General features: G+C 39.4%; 2 long non-coding RNA genes across 2 annotated transcripts; both read left to right on the top strand.

Moving 5' to 3' along the window:
* The first annotated feature begins 265 nt into the window (after positions 1–265).
* Positions 266–3,978, top strand: LOC146980793 (uncharacterized). The gene is made up of 2 exons (XR_015036546.1): positions 266–855; positions 3,644–3,978. It is a non-coding gene; the product is annotated as an uncharacterized LOC146980793 (long non-coding RNA).
* A 1,892-nt stretch (positions 3,979–5,870) lies between these two features.
* On the top strand, positions 5,871–8,299 carry LOC146980792 (uncharacterized). Its single transcript, XR_015036545.1, has 3 exons — positions 5,871–6,162; positions 6,602–6,664; positions 8,244–8,299. It is a non-coding gene; the product is annotated as an uncharacterized LOC146980792 (long non-coding RNA).
* The last annotated feature ends 2,142 nt before the right edge of the window (positions 8,300–10,441 follow it).

Genomic DNA, 10,441 nt, shown 5'->3' with positions numbered 1-10,441 from the left:
TAGCTAGAGCTGTAAAAACTGGACACAATGATCTTTTTATATTCCTTCTTCTGTGTGCATTTATTCTTTATTCATTTTTGTTATGAGCGCACATTAGCAGGATGTGAATGGAGAGAGAGATACTTTTGTGTTTTTATTGAGTGTTTAAGTTATCAACATCGGACTGTTTTCCTCTGTTAGTTAGCATGTTACTATCCCTCTTCATGTGTGTGTGAATGAGCAACCAGGAAGTTACGTTTTCTCATATAGCTGTTGTGACGTGAACGGTTTTGTGTTATATTGTGGAGCTAAAGGCTGGTTTGGCCACCTGAAATAAGCAGCCATATCAATATATCTAATAGCTTAATGAGGCTACATTACATATACTGTATGATAAAATACCGTTTCTGTTCATGCTTGAGTTTTGTAGCATTATAACTGTTTTGATATTGTGCTGTGTAGTTACTAATTTTGCGGTAATTTCTCCTAAGAAATATGATTCAGCCGCGCAGTGTTTGATGTTTGATGTTTTATTAGGAAAGGTGTGATTAGTATTTATGATACTAACATTGTCAGTGTCATAACTGGGATTATTATTACTACTGCTAAAGTGTCTGTACATTATCAGGAAAATCTGGTTAAATTGTTTCTAATCTGATTTTATTTCTGATTGTTACAGGCCACACACACCTATCTTACCTTGCTCCATGCCATACAGTAAGTGGGTCTACTGTATTGTTGCTGTGCTGTGCTGAGGATACACATCAGTAAACAGTGCAAGCTGCACCCTGCCTCCAGTCCAGTGTGTTCTGACTGACACCACAGAGCGAGTGCTGACCTGAACCCTTGCAACCAGAACCACCTATTTAACAAGGAGTAAGTATCTCAGTTGTGTTATGTCCAACTTGCAGCTGTTCTGAGATTAGTAAAAGCTCCAAATTGTGTCAGTGTTTAAAAATCCCCACAGATAGACAGTGGTGGACAAAATAATGATTAGACCACTTGGCATATATAAGAAGTTTCCGTTGTTTTTTGTTGAATTTTCCATTAATCATCATTCTGCTGTATAAACAGGGTCTCTGCAGGTTTCACCAGCTCAAATTTAAGACTTTTTAAGACCTTTTTAAGACCATTATGGATGAAATTTAAGACCTATCATGACAAATAAAAAACGTACAAAAGAAATGCGGAGTCACAAAACTAGAAATTGATTGCAATATATAAGTTGCGTGTTAGGCTTGTTTGTAGTTGAAAATACATTCAATAAAGCACAATGAAGTGTCGCAGGAGCATCTAAAGTAAACTATTTGGGGGCACAAAAAGAAATTGGGGAGTGAAATTAAAAATGTTTATGTAACACATTATTTATTTAATTCACTGGCAACCAGCAGGCAGATGGCTTTAAACCTTGAATAATGTTAAGGGTCACACGTGACCCATTTTTACATTGGAGAACAGTAAAAACACCAACACTTCCCCTTTGGCCTGAAATGTGATGACTTCTAAATGTGACCCAGAATAGACAAACATGGAAATATTTCAACTTCTTTGATCAACAGACACGAGCCACAACCTGTTCTGTATTATGACCAGCACAATATTTGACGTAAATAAATTGGCTTTTGGTCACCCCTATATATTATGGTATTAAATAATGCTTGAATAAATGTGTACTACCGTATTTTCCGGACTATATGTCGCACCTGAGTATTAGTCGCATTTATTTTTCAAACATTTAATTAATAGCCGGGTGTCATATAATGACCAGGCTTTGTTTAAAGGCCGGCACCTATAGCGCGCGCTGCTGTTATGCATGCGCGTTTCTCTGTGGTGTGTAGCCTATGTGTGTGTGAGGATGCGGAGATGAATGAAGGCGATCGTCCCAAGGGGGGCGGCGGTGGTGAATATCGCTACTTTTTTTTTTTTTAACACGTTAGTTTAGGCGGCAGCGCTGGAAACCCTGTGATCAGAAACTCTTTGTGGACTCTGTGAAGACGGACGGGAGTGAAGCCGACCTCTCCTCTGCTTCAGAGAGGGACAGGCTTGCACTGTCGGACCTGGGTCTCTGCTCCGTGTCCGGACCCCAGTCGGGACCGGAGCAGAGACCGAAGACTGACCGCAGAACACGCTGTGAAAATACTCTGAACTGACGGAGTGAAGCGCTACGGCGCAACGGAGACAGGTCAGACAGCGCAGCGAGGAGAACAGCACATGAGGAAGATGAAGATGAGCCACTGAATGAGGAGGGATTCAGAAATAAAAGCCGTGCTTCCCTCTTGTGGTCATAGCGTAGGTTTTTTTTTTTAAATATATAAGTCGCTTCTGAATATAGGTCGCATGGCCAGCCAAACTAGAAAAAAACCGCGACTTATAGTCCGGAAAATACGGTACATCTTTTTATTTAAAAATGCTCGCCCATGCTGGGCATAAGAAAATTTAAGACCTGTCTAAAATTATTTAAGACTTGAACACAATAATTCAACAAATTTAAGACATTTTAAGGCCTAAAATTTAGATTTTCAAATTTTAGACTTTTTTAGACTTTTTAAGACCCCGCGGATACCCTGATAAACCATAGAATAGAGGCATCATAAGAAGATTTAGGTCATTTTCCTTATACAACCCCCACCCCCCCAATAAACAAGCTAGGCCTATTTCACTGTCAATGTCACACAATCATGTTCCTTCACAGAAGAAGCCAAATTATTTACAAAGTCTGGAGTTCAACCCCATCGAGCAAATTTGGGTCGAGTTGGAAAATCAACTGGACAGATCTATTGTACATTCAAAGGAAAGCGGTGGCTTGAGTAGCAGAAGGCATGATGGGATAACATTAGTGTTGACGTTCTCAGGAAATATATTGACTCTATGCCAGAGAAATGTGCTCATGTAACTGCTGCAAAAGGTGGACATACAAAATATTTTATAAGGTAAAAGTGATTAAAGAACAGTAGGACTCACTTCATCTGACTGTGTTCAGAGCAACCATCTGCATATTTCATGAACATTATGAAATGACATTGAAATTAATGTTTTGAAGGCAAAAAGGTCGGGTATTTTCAGATCTGTCAGCTGTTCTAATAGTTTTGGCCACCACTGTACATGTGCAGTAACAGACTGTGATAACAGAAAACATATTAGTTCTTTCTCTCCCAAAGAATGCATACCAGCTTAGATGTTAATAACTACGTACATTCTTAAAAATATTTAAAAGCCTTTACAAGTAAATATCTTTTTGCAGCACATGTATGTCGACCTGAGTAATGAATTACTGTCTTGACACTGTGGTAATGTCCCTGTATTCATCAGTGTTATGTAATTCCTCTTTATGTCAGAGGGGGGAGACAAAGCTCCACACTGCAGGTTAATCATGCTCTGCATATTTTCCTCTGTAGATTTGTGAACACATTGTGAGCTGATGTCTCACTGTAAGACACATAGCTTTATTGTTTCTTTTCTGGATTAATAGTCATAGTGTGTTGTGTAGCATTTCTATACCATTAAGATAAACCTGATCATTTCTGCTCAGTTGTTCACTGTTTGAGATTCTTGTAACCAGTCATGGGACACTGGAAATGATTATTAGTTAAGTGTTTTACATATTTAATTGATCAGTAAGAGAAGGTGGATTGTTTGTCTTTATTTGACCTGTGCTCTGTTGCAGCTCACACACACATGAAGGACCGCCGTCCCTCGCTGGAGCCTCGTTCTGTCACAGTAAACTAAGTCCATATTACATCCACCTCACTCAGTGGCATCCAGACCAGAGCACGAGAACAACGATGGACTCCTCCGTCTGAAGAGCATGAAGCACTGCCCTTCCTCCTCCTCCTCCGCTTGAGAACTGTTACTTTTCTTTCTAAAACATCTCAACAACTGGAAGGATTTACATGTAATTTTTCTTAAGACATTCACGTGACATGTTGAATCGTACGGGGCATTTTCATGAGATGAGTGCTCATGAAGATTAACACAAAATAAAAACAAGCTTGAAATATTCCACTCTGTTATCAATCTAAAAGAATATTCAGGCTGCATCTAAACTTAGTTTGTGTGTGGACAGACTGTGTACTGTCTATATTGTTTGTCTATGTTTCCTTGTTTGTGTCTTGATGGACTTGGAGTCTGTGAAATAAAGCTATATAAACTGTTCCTCTTGATGTGTTTCTCAAGGTGAAATTAATTAGTATAGAGTCCTAAGTAACAAACTGTCCGTTCAACTTATAGTAGTGATAAATCAGGATGTAAAAAAGGGTGTGTGTTGTAATACACATGCAATGTTTTGCCATTTCTGTCAATATATTTTTCTTCTGCAATATTTTGCCCCATTGTGTTCGTTCTATTTCCTTGTCACAACAAGATTACTCTTTTTCCCATAAATATGTCTGAAAGCTGTAGATATCATTGGCCTTTTCTCTGCAACAGCCACAGGAGAAAAACGGTTTATTATACAATGATATCTACATATTTCCTGCACCTGAAATAATCCAAAATAATATAATCTGATATTACAGACTGTAATAACGGTGTTTTATGATTGGGGAAATCAAATTGCTGGTTTGTTCAGTCTTTGATCTTAGGCTTCTTTGTGTAACAGGTGAATGAAGTGTGTCTATGGAGTTCCGTGTGATTGTTGATAAAAGTCAAACTGACTCAAATAGAGAAAAGTGCTTGTTATTAAGTGTTATAGTATATAATTTGTTTTCCTTTCTTTTTTCATAGTTTCTACATTGAAGCACCAGTAGGACTAGGTAGGAATCAGTCAGTGTTTTACTCGTGCCAGATTCACAGCATGTAAATAAGGGTGTGTTTTACCACAGCCGTTATCACCATTGGCATCTCTTTCACACTCAAAGCCAGCGATTACAAACCTAAACTCGTCGGTTGAACTGGACAAACAAGGAAGTGAATTGAAATATTGTAAGAAAAAAAGAAAACGTATTTTTATTGCTTTGACAGAGATTAAACTAATCTTCGCTGCGAATGTTATTTTAATTAAAACACGAACGTTTCTGTCTATCCAGTAACTAAAACATACTTTATTCATCCCTAGCAGGGAAATTCAAGTTAGTCCAGTAGCTCACACAACAATGTCACAAAAAAGATGAACACACAAAAAAAGATTTTAACAAGTGTTATATAAAACGATTGCAGCAGCAACAAATGATCTCTTAAATCTTTCAGTTCTACAGGTCAGGGAGATGAGCCTTTTACTGCGGCTGCTCCTCTGACCTGTGAGAGTCTTATTGTATTTGCGAAAGGAGTTTTTTCTGAGTCTTGTGACGCAGTTTTTTTTTTCTTCTGATTTTCCTTTCGCTTTCGCGTCGGGCTGAATGCGCAGCGACAGAGTCACCCGTCGAGGTGACGACCGAATTTACTGACTGTAAAAGAACGAATGAAGCTGCAAAACGAGGTCTGATGGAGGGAGGACGTGAACTGACCGGCGGGGACATTTATCAGGCCGCTGTGAAGCTAAGGATGCCGTCAAAAACCGTTTAGCAGTGATTGGCAGGTGAGTGTCCGTCTGAGGCGGGAGGAGGGAATTTGTGCTGGAGCTGAAAACGGTTTTGAATTCAGTCTCACTTGAAACTGATAAAACCTGTTCATAAGAGTGAATGACTCTGATACAGTTTATTGTAGTTAAATTCTATTTGAGCGAAGGTAGAGGAAGACAGACAGGCTGAAATGAAATAGTGTAAGTGTGAAAGCCTCTGGTCATTTGAGTTAGTTTGAGGTCTAAGACTTTGGTTCTGTGCCACTCTGATAACGTGAGTGTGGGTGATAAATGGGTTCCCACCTGTCAGTCACTGTTGATACTGTAATTTTTATTTTATTACCTCTTATCTCAAAGCTGCCGCTGTTAGGCTACTACTCCATTGTGTAACATGATTGTTCCACGTATTTAAAGCGGAAATGCTCGACACTCATCTGCCATAGGCTACTTCCCGTAAATTCTCAAATAGAAGCCAGTTTCTAGGGCGGGTCTGGTCCAGGTATTTTACAGATGTTTGTCAGTGTTTTGCTGTTTTCAGTCAGCTCTAAAATCTCTGAGATGAGGTGAAATGAAAATTTAACATCTAACACCTTTCTACCTTCAGATTATCAAACCCAGAAGTTTGTCTCCAGGGGGATGTAATCTCTGATATTTTCAGCAGAGAGACATCATGGCGACAGCAGGATCAGGTGAGTCCAGTCAGACATGACACCATGAAGAACTACAGTATTTTCTCTGTCTTAATAAGTGTAATTTTGTCTCCATGTCCACCTCTGCTGGAACAGGCTGTTATGGGTTCATTACTATTATTATTATTGTAACATTGTCATTGATATGTTTACCCGTGGATTAGACAGTGGGTAAAATAAAGGATTTACCTGCATTTTGTGTTTAATTTGTAAATTATTCTTTTTTTTTCAATAGTTTGAGTTTTCTACAGCCTCACCAATGTTAAATTTATTTTAATTAATAACAACAATATAGTTTTGGAGTTCTTTATTGGTCAACTATTTGGGGGACAAGCACAACAATGCAACATACTGATGATGTCAAAAGCTTTAAACATCCGGGAAACTATTTAAATGTTTGATTATGACATAAATAAACCAGTGTTCTGTATCTTTACAGTGACTGATGATCTGCAGCTAGAGATGAAGCAGAGCAGGAGTTGTCCAAACCTACCTTCATACAGTGAGTTATTTCTCTGTATTTTAAAGTGTTACACACCTGTGTATTACAGGTGGTGTGTAAGCTTGATTTGATTTGATTAATTAATTTATTTCGCATTCTGGTTGGTTGTCTTGGTGTAGGAGCCATGTTTTATTTAAACCTTGCACCATCAGGCCACTAGGTGGCAGTATTGTCTTTGTGCCTGACCTGAACCGGATGTTGGTGGGGGGTCAGGCAGGTTACTTCAGATTGCTCATAGTTTAGCCCAGGTGTTGCTGATGAGGCAGGAGCAAACAGTTTTTGATGGTGCTCAGGGTGCTCAGCGGTGGTTTTAGGTTTTGATCGCTTTCTGTTTATGTTATATTATAAGTGGCTTCACCGAGAAACAAAACGAACATGAGTGTTTCAAACGCAAAGAACTTAGTTTCCGTTGGTTTATGCTCGGTTTATAAACAAAACTATCAGCATCCAGTAGTGGCTACAGGACAAGCCACTACACTTGGTATTGCAACTGTTTTTGTTATTTTAAGTGTATATTTTCTTTTTGAAAACCACTGATTAGATGATAGCAAAATCAAGCATAAACTATAAAATAAAATACGAACAATTAAATGTACTTACGAAAAAGCATTCTGTTAAAGGGATGGTTCAACATTTTGGTAAATTGGCCCATTGGCATAATCCCCTATAGTCATAGCAGTAGGTTCGTTACCTTTAATTGTCGGTGTAAGCTATTTTTAGAACGGCGGAGCAGAGCCGTGAGCTGCTCAGAGCTACGCTACGGAGGCTCATGGGATTTCTTGGTTTCCCTCATCAAACTCATCAAATAAACAATCCAAAAACTCCAAAACGCTCTGGTGGACAAGTTGTGATCTGCACATTCACCACGCTATGAGATAATGACGGAACGTTGCGAAACGGTGCAGTTTTCGAGGTAAATACAGGGTAAATACAGAGACTGCTTGCTGAAAAACTGTCCCTGAACGCAACGTGCATCAGCGGTTTTGTATGAATTCAGGGCCGGCCCTAGGATTTTGGTGGCCTCCTAAACAAGATTTTTGTTTGTGGCCCTGCACTCTAAGCGCAAACACCAAATCACTGGTTAAAACTGAATACAGACGTGTTTATGTTCAGGATGTTTAAATGACTTGAATGAACCTCGGTACCTTTCTGATCATGTGGCCCCCCCACGTAACGGCTGTGGCCCTAAACAACCGCATACAGTGTTTATGCCAGCGGCCGGCCCTGTATGAATTTACCTCTAAAACAACTCCGTCTCGTAACGTTCCGTTATTATCTTATAGCGTGGTGAATGTGCAGGTCACAACTTGTCCACCAGAGCGTTGTGGAGTTGTTGGATTGTGTATTTGATGAGTTTGATGAGGGAAACCAAGAAATCCAATGAGCCTCCATAGCGTAGCTCTGAGCAGCCTGCTGCTCCGCTCCGCTGTTCTAAAAATAGCTTACACTGACAATAAAGGTAATGAACCTACTGCTATGACTATAGGGATTATGGCAATGGTCCAATTTGCCAAAATGTTGAACTATCCCTTTAATGAAAGACTAAATGTGAATGAACCAATGCTCTTTGTCTTTTCAGTGACTGATGATCTGCAGCCAGTAAGGCGGAGCAGCAGCTTTCCATATGTGCCTCCTTACAGTGAGTTAAACTGAGTCATTCCTTCACCACATTAATTCATAAAATTCTCAACAATTCTCTCTTCTCTTTTTGGATTTTCCCTTACAGGAACACATTTTTTCTCCATAATGGTTTCCTTTTCCTTTTTTATTTTTTTAAACATATTTACTACTAAATGAATGATACCTGCAGGAAACCTGAATGTAGCGACTTCAGCCAAAAGAGCCGCTGAGAGACTAAGCATGGGCTGGTTGTCAGACGCACTATCAAAAAGAAACTCACTGAGATTCAGAACTAAAGATCAAAGTGTTTATTAACCAAACAAAATAGGTTAACTCATAATAAAGTGTACAAACGAAAGCAAAGTAATCCAAAATATAGCGTAACTATAGCGGTCAACAAAAAGTAAGGCAACCCACGCTCACCCCCTCTCTCTCTCTCTGACACAAAGGAAAAGCAACAGGTGAACATAAGTGCTTAACCCCGCCCATAATGACGTGACCCACTACTGAAATAATAACATAAACTAAATCATATTCAAAATAAACAACACCAAAACAACCCTTAAACTTAACTAACAGAAAACCCAATTCATGGCTCCTACACTGAATATTCTGAGATCTTCAGAATAAGGGTGAATTCCAATTCCTATCTTAACCCTTGATCTCAAAAAGCACACTCCTGTCCCAATTCTCAGGATGTTAAGTTGAGGGGCAAGTTTAAGGGCTGTATCAATATTGAGATTCTCTGACACCACCCTTGGGAGCAAGGGCTACCCAGAATGCAGTATTTTCTTTGTTAGAGATATAAATATTACAAAAACCAATGTATTTTCTTAGTTTAGGCCCATTTAATGGATTATTTACATCATTGTTGCATAACATTTATTTTTTATTTTATGATTTTGACCTCCAAGTCAGCACAATCTGCCACTGAACAAATAAACATCAGCCACTGCCACTGTTGATTTGTTTGTCTGAATGAGTGGAGGGCAGCGTGGCTTAGCCATAGGTCAATTAAAGTCCAGTCCACCTAAACCAGTGCTCCAAACCTTCATCATCATCTCTCCGACTTACAAAAAAGAGAACTGAAAAGTAAACAGTAAAAGGTTCAGATGAAAAACTGTTCTGGAAAACTGTAGCAGCTGTGTGAGTGTGCCGCCTAGGCGCTTTGTAACTGATCGATTCCTATTGTCAACTGCACTGGCAGTATTTATGTCCCTTGTACAGGAATCCTTGTACATTTGTGTGTGTGTGTGTGTGTGTGTGTGTGTATCTTATGAATTAATATGATGAAGGGTCAACACCAACATGGTGATCGATGACGTAAACATAGATATATAAACGTAGATGCCGCCATATTGTGCAGGACACAGAACGTCTCAGCCTGTGAATATTCTCATTTGTCCAGGTCCAAGAGGCTTCATCAGTTGCGTACATGAACTGATGAAGCCTCTTAGATGAGAGGTGAAACGTCTTCCTAGACAAAATAACTGAGTCCAGTTGCGTTTGATTTAAATTTCTTTGGGGATATCTACAGGTCTACAGCTCTAGGTCACTGAATTGTTAGACTACACTAGCCATTTCAATTTGCGGGTCTGTGTGTTTTCCTTTTTATTTTTTATATAATATTCATATGCGGATCAAGAGTGAGCGAGTGAGCAAGCGCGAGAGAAACAGCAGATGCACCAGATGCAGGTTGACCGGGCAAAAACTGAAACGAGACGGTTAAAGGGACAACGAGGAGTTTTTGGAAAAGCGAAGCGTTTTCACGCAACATTTATGAGCCTCCGCGCACCGTAAAATTATTTTGACCGGCGCAAGACGGACTCATGTTTTCATTCATCAAGAATTAAAGTCAGAGGTTCAAAGAGGTTCACATACCGTCGTAGTTTCGACCATAAACGGCGATTCAGCTACGTTATTCTCATGACTCGTTGCGAAACCGAAAGTAAAAAACGCTGGTCGGCTCGACCAGCATCTCCGCCACCACTAATAATAACAAAATAACGATAGAGACAGAACGATATATTTATCGAAAATGGGCCCATTAACAAGTGTGGGTAGCGGAGATTCATCCACATTAACGTGAGACTTTTTTATAACCGAATAGAAACTCCTCGTTGTCCCTTTAAAGAGGAAAAACACAGAATATACAAT

The sequence above is a fragment of the Trachurus japonicus genome, chromosome 9, assembly GCF_045865225.1.
Source record: "Trachurus japonicus isolate A0001 chromosome 9, Traja_1.0".
Classification (NCBI taxonomy): domain Eukaryota; kingdom Metazoa; phylum Chordata; class Actinopteri; order Carangiformes; family Carangidae; genus Trachurus; species Trachurus japonicus.
This window is presented reverse-complemented; position numbering and strand designations above follow the sequence as displayed.